Below are 15,976 nucleotides of genomic sequence, written 5' to 3'. Positions count from 1 at the left end.
TATCTTTGCTTCTTTAAAAATAACTAAAAATGCAACCAAACCTGGAGGGTCATCTTTGAGTAGACCAGCCTGACTTCATATGGTTGCCCACCTGAACGGGTGCTGGGGGGTCATTGTCCATGGAGCAGGTCTTCCCAGTGGTTTTCCTGGTCTGATGGACAGATTCATTACTTAATTTAGCAGTGTATTGATACAGACTTCATCACTGTTGTATCTTAGCATCTTTGGTGTTGGTCTTTCCAGTAAGATAGTCCATACAGCCTTCTTCAAATCTAATGGCATAAAAATTCCTTGTTACATAAAACGTCACCCTGATAGATTTCTAGCATTAATATATAATAACAATTTCATCATGTCAAAGAAGTTATGTCTGTCATTGCAGAATTATATACATTTTGTTATAGTAATTATGTAAATTGAAAAATAGCAATCTTTACAACTGATAACGTAAAATTCTCCAGGGTGGCCCCATCAGCATTCTGTAAATGCTCAAAATAGTTTTTATTTACTATGCCACAACCTCTTTTTTCCTCCAGCACATTTAAACATGAATAGCTCTTTTTACAATGCTGTTACAGAGTTTCTACGTCTGCAACAGAGTCAGATTCAATCTCATGGTCTCTTTGAGTATTTTATATATTGATTTTCTTCTTTAATCAGTTCATTCAATGTTGGAGTAAAGCTATGTCGCGGTTTCAGCCCAGCCGGTAACAAAGCACCACGCAACCGCTCGTTCACTTCTCCCCACCCATGGTGGGACAAGGAGAAAACATAAAGGCAGGCTCGTGGGTCTAGACAAGGACTGGGAGGGATCGCTCCCCACTTATGGTCACGGGCAAAAGACAGGCTCAACTTGGGGAAGAAACAAAATCAATCTAACTTACTACCAATCCAATCAAAACAAGGATATTAGGAAACAAAACCCAACCTGAGAACACCTTCCCCCCAGCCCTCCCGGTTCTCTCCACCTCCTCCCGCCGGCAGCGCAGGGGAACAGGGATGGGGGTTGGGGTCGGTCCGTCATACCTGGTCTCTGCCGCTCCTTCCTCCTCAGGGGGAGGAGGACTTCTCCGCACTCGGCCCCTGCTCCGCCGTGGGGTCCCTCCCGCGGGCTGCAGTTCCTCACCAACTTCCCTGGAATGGGTCCTTCCCGCGGGCTGCAGTTCCTCACCAACTTCCCTGGAATGGGTCCTTCCCACGGGCTGCAGTTCCTCACCAACTTCCCTGGAATGGGTCCTTTCCGCAGGCTGCTCTTCAGTCACAAACTGCTCCAGCATGGGCTTTCCCATGGAGTCGCGGCCATCTTGGGGGGGCATCTGACTGCTCCAGTGTGGGCTCCTCTCTCCCCGGGCTGCAGGTGGGTATCTGCTTCCCTGCTCCCCTCCATGGGCTGGGGGGGACAGCCTTCCATCTCACCATGGGCTGCGGGGACACCCCCTCCTCCAGCACACCTCCTCCCCTCCTTCCTCACTGGCCTTACTGCCTGCAGAGAGGTTCCTCTCCCATCCAAATCCCCCACTCCCTGCAGGTTTCCCCTCTTAAATCTGTTCTCCCACAGGTGTTACCACCGTCACTGATGGGCTCGGCCTGGGCCAGCTGCGGGTCCAACTTGGAGCCAGGGAAGCTTCTAGCAGCTTCTCACAGGAGCCACCCCTGCGGCCCTCTTCCCCACTACCAAAAAAAACCCCCACGCCACACAAAGCCATAACAAGCTAGCACTTCACATGGCCTAGACATTCAAAAGGGTAGAATGGCGGAGCTCCAGAGGGCGTTATGCCAACTGACACCAAGCAAGCAAGGATACAGCTCTTAGAACCTACAATCTCTGTAATAAAAGACTGGAGCCCCACACAACACTGATTAAAGCCATTTGGATTTTTCCCATTAACTTTAAGAGTACATATATTAAGCTGTCATATTATTTCTCCTTTTCTTTCAGCAAAATTCTCTTCTTGGGTGCACACTGTGGTTCTCTTGTATGTGATGAAGAGCTGCGTAAGACATTCTCCACTGTTCTTTGGTTCTTTTGCAGGTTTTCGCTCTGCTGGTGTGTGGGGCTTCTGTGGCTGGTACAAGTGCAGAACTGGAAGAAGATGCTACACTGTGGATGAGAAGAAAAAAAAGCAAGTGATGTGTGTCAGGAGGAAGAATTTCTGTATTAAACGCTCACTGCTTTGCCAAGCTGCAAAAATGTCACTGGAAATAATAGATCTCCATATTTTTATTTCAAAACTTATTTGGTATTTGTTAATAAAAATAGAATATATATAATATAAAAAAACTCAACATGCTTAGCACTGAGAGAGTCTAGGCGGACGTTATAAAGCTTCAGAGGAGTCACTGACTTTCTAAATAAGCCTCAAATCAATGGCTAAACCTGTGCTGATTTCAGGGATGTCAAATCATACTGCAGAAGAGCAAAATTAGAGCCTAAATGCTATGCTAGCCTGAGCTTGGTCTAATCAAATTAATTTAACCCCATTATTTTCTTCCTCGTGTATCGCAGATGAAAACAATGGAGCCCTCTTGGCAGGAGGCCAGCCTGAAGCCATCTATTACCCTCCATGCTGAAGTTCTGACAAGGAGAACAAGGCAGCTGTCCTTATGGGAATTGATATTAATGACTGAGGTTAGAGACCATCGAGCCAGCTCTGGACTTAACAACAAAGAGAAACCCCAGCCCGGCTCCACAGCAATAGGGACAGAAGTAGTCTGAAGACAGAGGGATGAAATGGGAGCAGAGCATGCTGTCCTTTTTTAAAAAAAATTTTGATTTATTTTGACGTGGAAATTATTTAGATGATATATCAACATACATTAAACGAGAAAAAGAATTACGATTGAAATTGGCAGTATCTTGCTTTGTCATTTTTCTGACATGTCCTGCACTACCTTTGGGTGGGCTGGAAGAGGCAGAGGCGGGACTGGCCACCTCCCCAGCATGGGGCACACTGGCCGTCGGGCTTATCCCCAGTGCAGGGGTGAGCTGCCCACAGGCTCAGCCCCCGCTGTTCCCCAGCAAGCCCTGACCTGAGCCTGGGTCCTGCCCCAGACTCCATTCCCAGGCTTCTTACAACATTCCTGGTAAGGTCATTTTCAGTGTTTTGTGGAAGTCTGTGCTAATTTCATCAGATGCCTGAAGATTTCACACATTTTTATGCGTTTGTGCAATGCTGAAAATTAGCTCTTGCTTTCAAATTAGCTGGAGCTATTTTAACCAGCAGAACCAGTGATTTGCATTGGTGAAAACTGAAGTGATTGTACCTACTTAGTTTTACTTGTAACAGTCTCTGCTTATTTGCTTTCAGGTTTAAGTTTTTAACACAGAAGCATGTTAAAATGAGTCCATTAAAATGAAAAGCCCTCCTCCCATGAAAACTGAATACACTCTGATTGAAATGTGGCTCCAGGTTGAAATGAAAGGATGGAGAGGCAGCCCTCACAGTACAAGAGACAATTTTGTATCTGGGAACAAGATTTTTTTGCAGCGTTGCTTGGTTTAGTTTGTGACAGGCTTTGGTTTTCAGTTCACAAAGGGAAAAGAGGTCAAGGGGACAAGCAGATGTGAGGGGCCTCTGTCGTATCAATGCATGGACAGCCACTGTGCTGTGAACCTGGGAGTGATAAACCACTGTGCGCTCACGCCTAACTCGGGTTTCCCTGGTCATCTTCATGTGTTATTTTCCTTCTGCCTTATCCTACTCTTAGCTCTCATACCCCTCAACCCCAAAACTGTCTGGAGCGTCAAGCAGATAATGCGAAGGGTGATTAACATATACCGCTGCTCTGCCTCCTGGAGCATTGTGTCTTTTGGCCACCTTATCATCAAGGTGTTGAGAAGCTCAGCATTGCAACATATGCTGTCTGTTAAAATAAATGTAGTGTCTATGTTGTTGTTGTTGTTGAGTAAAACGCTTTCCTAAGCAGGTCCTTGAGAAATACGTTCTCTTCTTGACCCAATTCTCTTCAAAAGACTGAGAGATACAGTCAAGTGTATCACACTTTTGAAATGAAAACAGCACTCAAGTTTGCTGTATAATTTCTGGTCTCTCATGTAAACATCTGGTGATGTTCCCTTCAAACCTTCCCTGCTTTTGCACCTTTGGAGTTTTTTAGCACAAAGGGAAAAGAATGGAGTCTTTTAAAAAGGAAAATGTGTCTGTACGTCCCCACTTTTCAGGAAGAAAGCAAATCCCTGAGTTAATACACAAATATCAGTGTTTGAAATGCTCTTGCTTTCCCAGTCTCTTCTCTACTGTCACTCCTCTGAAGTCCACATAACACAAAGCATTTACTCAGTATAATTCGTCCGGGCTGATAATTACTTAATGACACAATCTGAAATGCCAAGACACAATTACAGTCTGATCCCAACAGTTACCTTTAAGCCACTGACACAAGAGATTCAAAACCATGCTATAGTTTCCTACGAGAGGGAGTAAGGTTAAATTTCAGGAAGCAAATACTTACCTGGTAGGGGAGACACCATGGTCAGGCAGGTGGTTTTCCCAGGGCGAGGCTCATACTCTGCACAATTTTTTTTTTTAAGGTCATGGAGCAGATCCTCCTGGAAGATATTTTCAAAACACACAGAAGATAGGGAGGTGATTTTAGAAAGCCAGCATGGCTTCACCAAGGGCAAATCATGCCTGACTAATCTAGTGGCCTTCTAAAATGGAGTGATGCATCAGTGGACAAGGGAGGAGCTAGAGATGTCATCTACGTGGCCTTCTGTAAGGCCTTTGACACGGCCCCCACAACATTCTTACCTCTAAATTGGAGAGATATGGGTTTGATGGATGGACTGTTAGATGGATAAGGAATTGGCTGGATGGCCACTCAATGGCTCAATGTCCCAGGGTACGTACTGGGTCGAATACTATTTCATATCTTCATCAATATCATAAATAGTGGGACTGAGTGCACCCTGAGCAAAGTTGCAGATGACACCAAGATGAGTGGTGCGGTTGACACGCCCGAGGGACGGGATGCCATCAAGAGGGACCTTGACAGGCTTGAGGAGGGGGCCCATGTGAACCTCATGAAGTTCAACAAGGCTAAGTGTAGGGTCCTGCACCTGGGTGAGGGCAATCCCCAATATCAGTACAGCCTGGGGGAGGAATGGATTGAGAGCCGGCCTGCAGAGAAGGATTTGGGGAAACTGGTGAATGAAAAATTGTACATGAGCCGGCAATGTGCACTTGCAGCCAAGAAAGCCAATAACAGCAAGAAACATGGTCAGCAGGTTGAGGGTACTCAGCTCTCATGAGACCCCACCTGGAGTACTGCATCCAGGTCTGGAGTCCTCAGCACAGGAAAGACGTGGACCTGTTGGAGCAGGGACATGAAAATGATCAGAGGGATGGAACACCTGTCCTACGAGGAAAGGCTGAGAGAGTTGGGGTTGTTCAGTCTGGAGAAGAGAAGGAGCCAAGCAGATCTTATTGCAGCCTTTCAATATATAAAGGGGGCTTACGAGAAAGACTGAGAAAGACTTTTTACCAAGGCCTGTAGTGACAGGATGAGGGGCAATGGTGTTAAACTGAAAGAGGGTAGATTTAGATTGCATATAAGGGAGAATTTTTTTATGATAAGAGTGGTGAGACAATGGAACAAGTTGCCCAGAGAAGTTGTGGATGCCCCGTCACTACAAGTTTTCAAGGCCAGGTTGGACAGGACTTTGAGCAACCTGATCTAGTGGAGGATGTCCCTGCCCTTGGCAAGGCAGTTGGACTAGATGATCTTTAAAGGTCCCTTCTAACCCAAACTGTTCTAGGATTCTATGAAATCCACTATGTATATGTGTGTGTGTGTATATATATTTATGTATGTAATGTCCCAAATCGTTCCAGACAATTGGTGCCTTTTTTCCCTTCCTTGTGCTAGCACAGTGCTTGAGGTACTTTTGAGACCTTGTCATTTTCTCTAGGGACACCACAGTTAGACTGTGTTAGAAGTTAGTTAGAAGAGGTGAGTAGAGGTGGTTCATTCAATCATGGTTGTAAAATCCATGGGCACAGACTCAATGGTATAGTGTGACTTCTGCGTCAAAAGCAGCTTGTGAGCAGTTCATACAAGGCCAAAGTAGAAGGCCATAGCCTAAAGTACATCTGTGCAGGTGGACAATCCTAATCCCCAGATGTGGAAGGAGGCAGTGAAGCCCACAGTGTGCCACCGCCATCTCCTGCTGGGAACCTCTCCCAGGGCATTCACACCTCTCAGTTCTCCGAGGTCTGCCATAAATGTCTTGTGGTTGTCAAATGTGGCTGTGTTTTGTAGAGTAGGAAAGGTCACTATCCCAACTGTATGCAATGTCTCTTGTCCCTGTCTTGTCAAATTCACCTTGCTCACTTTGTATAGCTCCCTCGTCCTACTACTTGTGAGCTTTGGCTCTCCTTTTTATTTTTCCATTTTAAACCTTACACACCTTTTCACAGTCTGTTCTCTGGGCTCAGAGCTTCTTTCCCAGGGGAACTTGCAATACTTCTTTTCAGATCCCTCTATAGAAGTCTCCCCTTCTATAAATTGCCCAGGTACAAGCCTAATTGTTTTTTTTAGCTCAAGTGTTTGCAGACAGAGCCTTCCTTTGTGTCTCAAGTCAAGTCTTGGCATCACAACAAAATTGTTGCCATCATTTACAAAAGTCCAGATTGTACATTTACATGAATCACCCATTTGTGTCAGATTCTGTTAGAAGCAACTCACAGGACAGTTCATTTTTAAAAAAAATCTTCCAAAAAAAAAAGGAAAAAATGACAATTTAAAAAAAAATCCGTTTTGGAAACAATGCCATTCACTGTCTGGAGATGTGGATATTCCTACTTAAATTGGTTGCTTATTTTTTAAGCACTGTGGATGCCTGAAGGTACTGTATGAATGTCAACCATTTGCCCATGTTTTTCTGAGCAAAGATGGATCTGTTTCACTTTTGTTTTAAAGAGGTATTTGGCAAGTAGTGAAGAAATGTCTTCGTGTAAGAGATTGGCATGCCGTAGCCTGGGTTTAAATCTTAAGGCTCGCAGACAACAGTGACCCCACTGTTGCACTATTAACGTTCAGATATTTTTCATCTTACAGTGATACAAACGGGTCCCAGCCTAACATCTTGTCTGATCCATGACCACAAGACAAATTCTGGGTCATGACTGCCTTTCAAGGCCTGGAATTTGTGTGTGATGGGAACTGGAGGAGAGTTGTAAAAAACGTGTCCCTAGTTGCTTGATTAGGATTTTCCTTCAGATTAGGGTAGGTTGTTACTGAAGAAAAAACACCTTACTCATAATGCTTAACTGTGCCGGTGAAAGCCTGTCAAACACCATTTTATCCAGAGCTCTGCCCTCCAGATAATGTAATGAATCTTGTAAATCTAGTAACTGATACACTTCTCAGAGCATCACCTTCCAGCTAGTCTTTAAAAGATGAGAATGATAGTGATGCTGTTAGTTTGTAAGGACTACAGGATTACAGACTCAGTAATGATTTTAAGTGCACTGCCAGTATTAGAAAGGTCATAAATAGCTATCAAGACCCTTCATCTTCATATCTGAGAAGAATTAAATACCATTAAAGTGAGCAGTGAAACAAAGTTTTTACTACCTCCTACAGTAGTAGCCCATTGAAAAAGCCCTTGGTGTTAGAGGTCCAGGTTTTGCCAGACTATCATTCCCATCAAAATAATTTAATTCCAGCTGGCACTAATTTTTCAGTCCATTGTTCACAGAGGTTTAGAGAGATCGCATATTATCTGGAGAAGGGAAGTCCTCCATTTATTACTTGCCTGCCAATACATCAGCCAAGAGCATATGGCCTACAAGCATGTATATGGATACCTTGCAGTGTTTCAAGCCCATTGTCATGTTCCAAGGATGAATTGAGTTGATGTGTAGTTTGGAAGAAGCAGTTTCTTTCCTGAAAAGATGAGGGGACACAGTCCCATGGTATTCCTTCATAGCTGAGTTTATTCACAGTTACACTTGATAGAATTTAGATGGTAATTTGTACAGCTGGATTTCAGTGTCCACATGATAATTATTTCTTTGCTTAGTGGTTTAAACTGCTTTTGACTACTCCATCTTACTAGCACCTCGGAAGAAACATAGGTTTTAACATATTAATTGCTAAGGCTGGATCTGGGCAAATAGTGCAATGAATTTTGCTGATGTAGGTTTGGAAAGCTTAGGTGCAGGATTTTGGTTTCTACTCCCTTGGCACAGGGTTGCCGAAATTACTGAAGCCCTACTGGTGTAAGACAGGAGCAAATTTTTTCCCCTGATGTTTTTTATTTGGTAGACATACGCACTAGCAGGAACTCAAAGTCCCTTTTCTTGTAAAGACGTGATGTGCAAAATGTTAGGCTATAGTGTTACCTGGTATTATAAAGCCCTCCGAAGCAGGCAGAGTCCAGTGAGTTCTCAGCAAGGTGGGAACAGTGGCTCATTCACGTCACAGGTGTATGCTATTTTTGGCATACAGTTGACTTTTCCTTATTAGGAAAATAAAAACTATTCAAACAGAAAGTTCTTCTTGCTTGGTATAAATACCAATTTGGCTGCTTTCAGCCAGATTGATTTCCTTTCACCTGCAAAAACTTACTTTTTTAAAAGCCTGCAGCACTCTGTTTGAGGCTGGTTCGTTTCAAGCTCTCTCTGTCTCTGTCTGTGGAAAAGAGTTATCCGTTGGGAATGATGATGGATCTGGTTATGAGCCCAGAGGAGAAGGAGTTAAGGTAGACAAATGAAGGGTGGTGAACGCACAGACTTCATTTGGCTTTCTGTCAGCAAAGCACATACCCATACACAGAGGGGGCCATGCACGGGAGAGGCTGCGGGGATGTCACATCTAGGCAGTGTGTCTGTACCACTCTCAACATTTGCTTTCTACATAACTTCTCCACTTGAACTTCCTAAAACAAGCTCTGGAGCTGGCTGGGCCAAGGATTTTCAAAGACTAACCGAGACAATGTTGATTTTGTGCCTTCCACAGAGATTAAACAGAAATGTTTTATTAATAATGTCTGGAAATCTTGTTCTAGCTCCCTTTTCTTGTTTTAATTGAATACTGCATCTGAGAACTACAACAAGGCCTGACTGAGGGCAAGTCAGTTCTAACAACATCACTCCAAGATGGTTTTTGCTCTATCCATGCCAATCCATTTTTGCACAAAAGTAGCAACTTACTAAATTAATACCTACTGATGCACATCAGCATAACATATAGCCAGTAAGAAAAGCTGTGTCAGTCTATTCTTTATAGACTTTACTGAGGGGGTGAGATTACGCAGTTATTGTACAACATGACTTTTCCTTATTAGGAGAATAAAATCCCTTCCATCGGAAAGCGTCTCTTGGTCATCTCTTAAAGTACTTCACATTTTCTCCAGTCTCTTGTTATTTAAAAGGAATGTAATTCACATCCATAATGGTCATGGGTTATTTTCTGGACTAGATCTCTGTCAGGATGGCAGGCATACATTATACAAAGTGCAAGCATCAGTAAAATAGTGCAAGGCCAAGTGTAGCTTCCATTCTGTTCTGAATGAACAAAACGATAAATGAAAGATGTAAAGTTCTTTATTTCAGTATGTGTTTATGGGCCCAGCTGGAGATCAGCTCCCTTCCAGATTCTCTTAACACAGAAAGTGGAATTGAATTTGGTCCAAATAATTCAGGATTTTTTTTTCTTATATTGAACCTAAACTGCTTTCTGAAAATTTTGTTGGGTTTAATCAGAACTAAACTGGAGCAACTTCATCCACAGCTGAGCCTGAACTGGAACTGACCCAAAATAGATACTGCTTCAACTTCCCAGCTCACAGATGAAGTTTTGCATGTCCTGACACCCCTTGAGCACTGTGGGACCCAGACCTCTCGTGAGATTTGGATTGAACCAGGTCTTAGTCGTGATTGTTCCAGAGTATCAGTATTGCTTTACCGTGATGCCCTGCTTAAAGACTGATGACTTCATGAAAAGAGGGATTAATTTCATCTCAGAATTGGACGTTTGATTTAAGCTAGTTGTCTTCTCCATTTACAGAGATAGACAGAGGCATATCCAGGGGAAGATTCACAGATGACTACTTTAGACTCATTTCATGATTTTCCGGAGAAAGTTGGATGAAAATTTCACAGTCAAAAGGTCTACACATGTACAGACACCTTTTTGATATTTTAGCCAACTGCTTCTTTGTTCCATCTCTCTCCAGCTGACATCTTCACTCTTCCCAAGGCACTTCTGGGCAGTAGCAAGAGCTTTGTGAAGCGACCAGCTTCCATGTCATGTGGAAAGTTCGCATTTTTCAAAAGACGGCTTTTTCCTCTGTTTCATCACAAACTGGCAGCACCAGTCTAAACAAAGCCAATGGAAAATATGCATTGGAAAGTCATCATGAACTAGCAGAAGAAGGGACAGAAGGAGATTGTATGATTTTTATTTGAATTTGAATTTCCATGGTTGTATGAAAACAGGATGGTGAGAATCTCTCTCCCCTTTCTCCTCAACTCTTGTTCCATCTGTAACTAGTCAAGAAGAGATTACAAAGAAAGAATGGGTTGTTCGAATTTGTTTGCCCATGAAAGTATCTGTTGCAAGAATTATTTTTTTTCTCTCAAACATCTAAAATTATTCATTTTACCAACCAGACTGGATGAATGTTGTGAAGTAGTTATACACAAATAGTTGAAATTTTTTTAATGAATCCACTTTAGTTATGTTTGCATCTGCTCTGGTTTTGCTTTCCACAAATATTCATGCAATTTGTTTTTTTAGAACAAGGTCCTTCTCGAAGTAAATATTAAGTATGAGTGCTCAAATGTATGTGCAAAGGAAATTTTACATTGCCTTTCTGCAAGGCTTCAGAAAAACAAGAAACTCAGAAGTATTAGGCTTATTCCTGCTGTCAAGGAGCAGTAAGAACACAGAGTAACTGAAGTGACACGTCCAAACAGAAAAAGCCAGGTCTTGTGTCAAGGGTGAAATCCTAGTTCCCCCAGATTCAATAAGAGAATGCCCGTACACTTCTGCGTGACAAGATTTTATCATACTTCTAAGGTACTGAGTCCCCCTTTTTTTGCTTAAGAGTCAATTAATGCTGACTTAATAAATTCAAGAAAATCTCTTTATATTTTGGGGACTTTTAAATAGCACAGAGTAGGCAAATCATCCTTTTCCATTACTCTTCCAGATTCATTTTAGACAAGTTTCAGTCTGTGTGCCTGCCAAAAGAGATATTTTGCCAGCCCTGGCTATGCCCTCCCATTCCTTCCCTCACACCTGGCACGCTGGTTGTTTTGTTTAGCTAGACCGATGAGCTGACCCAGCAGAAAAAAAGGGATTGTGAGTTAGTTTTCAAAAAGATTGGTTTCCTTGCGATGAGCCCCCCCCGATCTGGCTGGCAGCTTGGCTGTGCAAAGAGAGGGGAGGTGGCAGGAGCACAGGGTCTGGGGGGGCACCACGGCATGGGACTGCCTCTAAAGTGCTTTTAAGCCAGCTGCATCCTCGCCCCCTGAGACAATCCTTTACCAATAATGAGCAAATAGTGTGGAAAGAGACTCATTTAGCTGCTCCTCTGACTCTTCTGGACATCTTGTCTCAAAAAGGGGGGAAAGCAGAGATGCCATTTCAGTTTTCAGTAGATGAGGGGTGTTTGGGCAGCAGGCTGCAAAGCAGCACATGAAAACATGCTGCTTTGGCAAGGGAGGTTTTCCAGCCCTTTCTCAGAGTCAGGGAGGCACGTTCTCCTCCTTCCCGGTATTGCCAACATTTGTTAAAACAGAGAGGTGCCTGCCAGGGGCTTCACCTCCACCCCACATGCTTGCCCCTTGGGGTGTGCTAGTGCTCCAAGGGGGCTGCGAGCCCCAAACCCCGCTCTGGGGCTCCACACAATGCATTCGCGGTGTGTATTGCAGCCTCATGGGGAAGAGTTCTGTGCTCCTTTCCCCGCTCCCGCAGCACAGCCTGCCAGGCTGCTTCTGCTCCACTGCTTTCAAGGGGACAAACGACACACTGCCACTCAACCCAGGTGGGTGTCCTTGGATTTGCAGCTGTGTTGCCTATCTTGGCATTAGGAAATAGCCCTGAACTGCCTCTCCTGGCAGTCAGTTTTGAAGTCAGTGCCCCCACAGAAGCAGGGCAGCCGCCTATTTCTGCTACTGGTGGAAATCCTTCCAGCACCAGGATGTTAAACCTCTGGCCTTCATCTAATCTTGCCCATCTACCCCTTCCCACTGTTCACTATCAATGTCTCCACAGCTGTAGATGTGTTTCGCCAGAGCCAAACTTAGTCATTTCAGGATCCCACAGGAGTACTGTTTCTAGACCCTTATAATTTTCCATTGTGCCTCTGTTGAAATAGAGAGTACTGGAAGTCTTTTATGGAGGAGGCTTATAAAATATGAACATCTGTTTGTTATGAAACTTAATGCTGACAGCTTGTAAGAGCCATCTAGAAAAGTATTTAACTCGAAGTGTTCTTTGTGTGTGTTGGAACAAAGGGTTTATATAGGTATATTGGAGGAGGCATCTGCTTCAGGTAAGATTTATTTCAAGATAGTGTCATTAGGGACTTGGAAAGGATTCAAATCAGAGACTCCGAATTCCCCAGAGACTCCTCGCCAAGGTGCACTGAAAATGTCAGATTTTCTTGGTTCAAGACCGCTATCAGACATGTTTTGCTACCTGGATATACGTGCATTTCTTCAGTTCGGGCTTTCTACTGTCTGAGATGGTTGCATTATGAAGTGAAAATCACTGGCATTCACCAGCTGCTTGTGATGGTTCACAAGGATATGCATTAATATTCTGTGACTACAAAGAGCTGCCTTGGATAGGTTAATTCCAATGGAAAGTTAATAACATACTTATCTTTGAAGTGATCCTATTGAATCACATTTGGTGTAGCAGTCCATTTTATACCTTGGTTTTACATCATACCAGTTTAATAAGCAGCATGAGAACACAAAAGGAGTAAATAGTGAGCTTTGTTCACGGCATTCTTCAATTCATCTATGTATCCGAGGGGGATGAGAGAGTTACTCTTTTCTAAAATGCATCTGTCATATTAATAGACCATTTGGTACATTGCCATATGTGAGTGTCAGATATTGCCAAAGGCAATATAATATTGTTAATAGTGGAATCCTAGAAATTAGAAATTGAAGAAGCTTATTAGATTTACAGTCTGCCCTTCTGTCGATACACTGCTAAATGACTTTCTCTGGTGTGTTCTGCAATTGCATTTTAAATGAGTCCAAAGTTATACTCTGTTAGTCAGCCATCAGGGCTGAGGAACTCAGAGCCGGAGGAAGTGTGCAGGTTAAGCCTCAAGTCAGAAGAGTTTGTTCCCAGTGGAAATAATATTTTTTTGCTGAGACTGATTATTGTTTTGCCATTGATTCATACGGAGCCAAGAAGACTCAAACTGACAAAGCCATGCCTCAAAAATAAAGTGCAAAACAAAACATGCTGGTTGTGTTTTAAAGCAACACTGAAATATAGTTGGAGCATACTGTGGCTCTCTGCTCCCCAAGTATTTTTGGCATGATTTATGTACTTTTTCCCCTTTCCCCTTTTGCTTTATGACCAACCAAGAAAAACAGGGGAGAGTACAGGAGACACAAAATAACTGCATCCCACACCCAGGGTAAAAAAAGAAAGGTTTCTTCTAACCTACTTTAGTTGGCTTATCTCAGGTGTAACTTGAAACATGTGGAGACCCAAAGGGAAACTGAACAGAGTGTAATTTTTTAAGTTTCTAATGTCCACTTGAAGAGATAGTACAAAATACTTCAGCTTAAACTTTGACCTTAATTTATGTGCACATTGCCAGTTTAAACACTGATGTATACAAAGCCATCCAAAACTGTAAGCCCAATGTAGCCCATAACAGTTTGTCTTTCATACCATCGTATGAAATGTCAGCTTAGTAAATACCACTCTTTTGTATAATTTACTGTTCGTCTTATTAACCAAGACAAACCCCTGGTGACACGGGCGATCTCAGTTCACAGGAGCTGGACCACACACGGGCAGATCTATTTGTGAGATATGAGTTCATATGTATGCAGGACATACAATATCTCCTGTTACTAATAATGCACTGATATGATTATCCCTGGGTCTGGTTGTGCTGGCTATCATTAAGCTTCCTAACATGTCCTTCAACTGCTTGTAGCTTTGGGAGTCTTAAATCCCTGAACACACTCAAGAGATTGCTAGGACTAGGTTCATCCCGGAGGGTACCACAGCCATACCAGCCAGGAGACCCATGGAAACGCATTACACCCCCTCCCCTCCCAAAGGATGCCATGGGGTGGGGATGTGTGCCCAGGTCTCAGCCTCGCAAGCAGCAGGGCTGAGCCAGGCTGTGCACTGCAGACCAGGTCCTCAGGGTGTGCAGTGGCTCATCTGCCTGATGAATTGTCCAGAACAGCATAAAGAAAACAAAAGGTTGCTACCTTAGTTTTGCGGTAGGCAGGCCTCCTCTGCAGCCCAGCTTGTCAGCTGCTTTACCAGCCCCCAAAGCCTCTCAGAGATGTACCCCCAGTTTGCAGCCCTGTGCTACACGCTCCGTAGTATAGCACAAAGTCAACTGCACTCTAGCATGTAACTGCATTAAACGAGATTACGTTGCTCACACTAAGCCTCCTTCTAAATAAGCCAGGCTTCAGAAAATGAGAAACCACAAAAATACCTGAAGCAATTTATTTTTTATCGACGTGATGCTACCAACTACAAGTGCCAGTTTAAATTAAAACTCACTCCCGATGATCAAAAGATGCACAGCCAGCCTACTGCTTGCAAAGCTCCTTTCACTCGTGATGTTTTGAAAACAGGAGTAGATGAAATCCATGAGATTTCTTACAGCCTTCTGGCTGTATTTAAGACTTCAGGGAATGGGCCTTCATCACAGTTTCAAACCATAGCATAAACAACAGTTCTTGTTACCGAGAAAAATTACGGAGAGTTTTAAAAGATCAGGTGAAGGAATTAAATATAGAACTTGCTACCTTCCTGCAATTATTCAATATATTATAGCTTATATTTAGTCAGAAATGAGCTCATGATGAACATACTTACAGCAAAGACAATTATAGAGCAGAAGAGGCAACGAAGTGGATTACTGATTTCTTTGCTTTTTGAATAATCAGTCTTGGTTATTTACAAAACATTCCCTGGGGATGTCACTTAAAATACTTCTCTAACAGTGAAAGTGATGATATTTTGGGGCTCTTTTCACAAAAATGCATCAGAATGGCTAGTTCTATACAGTAGGGAGGGAAATTAAGCTGTGGTCTCTGCTAGACTGCTTTGCTTACATTTATCTTCATTTTCTCCTGGCAGTACTCAGGGAATAAGGGCTGGCTTCCATTCCTGAGCTGCTGAACTCATTTCAGAGAAACAGGGTGTCCTGGACTGTGTGTAATTCAGACCAATATGAAAGACAATCAGGGCCAGCAGGGTTTCAGAGTCTTCATGAGCATTTGCAATATACTCTCTGCTGCTGCTGCCGTCTTTGCACGCATCCTAAGGAGGAGCTGTATTCAGTGGAAAACTTGTTCCCTTTTCCACCTCCACAAAGCTCAGCAGGACTCTGCAGGGTGGCTCAGCAGCCACCTGACCATACTGAGAAACTCAACTGGAAGTTACCTGCAGCAAGTCTGCCTTGCTTCTAATTTCAGGGGGTAAACTGGGAGTCATCTAAACAAGGTGAACCATGCTAGCTATATCTACACTGCTACACGAATTGTTTTCAGAGGGTGATCCCTGCAGGCTCAGCGCTCATGGCTTGACCCCTTCAAGATAGTTTGGCCACACTAGCATCACTTAGCACATCTCTCCTCTGGGACCCCTGTGATGCTCCTGCAGTTCCAGGACATCAAAATTATTTTGTGTGTAAACCTGCGGGGAGATGCTTTGATTCAAAGAGCCCAAAACAATATGAAGGCTGTGCTGTAGGACAGTGCATTTCAGCATGAAACTG

General features: G+C 43.4%; 1 long non-coding RNA gene across 1 annotated transcript; it reads right to left on the bottom strand.

Moving 5' to 3' along the window:
* Window positions 1–4,478: 4,478 nt before the first annotated feature.
* LOC128141079 (uncharacterized) lies at window positions 4,479–14,563 on the bottom strand. The gene is made up of 3 exons (XR_008234889.1): window positions 14,451–14,563; window positions 5,278–5,328; window positions 4,479–4,567 (listed from the first exon to the last, which is right to left on the bottom strand). It is a non-coding gene; the product is annotated as an uncharacterized LOC128141079 (long non-coding RNA).
* Window positions 14,564–15,976: the final 1,413 nt, after the last annotated feature.

The sequence above is a fragment of the Harpia harpyja genome, chromosome 4, assembly GCF_026419915.1.
Source record: "Harpia harpyja isolate bHarHar1 chromosome 4, bHarHar1 primary haplotype, whole genome shotgun sequence".
Lineage (NCBI taxonomy): Eukaryota > Metazoa > Chordata > Aves > Accipitriformes > Accipitridae > Harpia > Harpia harpyja.
Note: the sequence above shows the minus strand (reverse complement) of the source record. Positions and strands in the feature narration are given on the sequence as shown.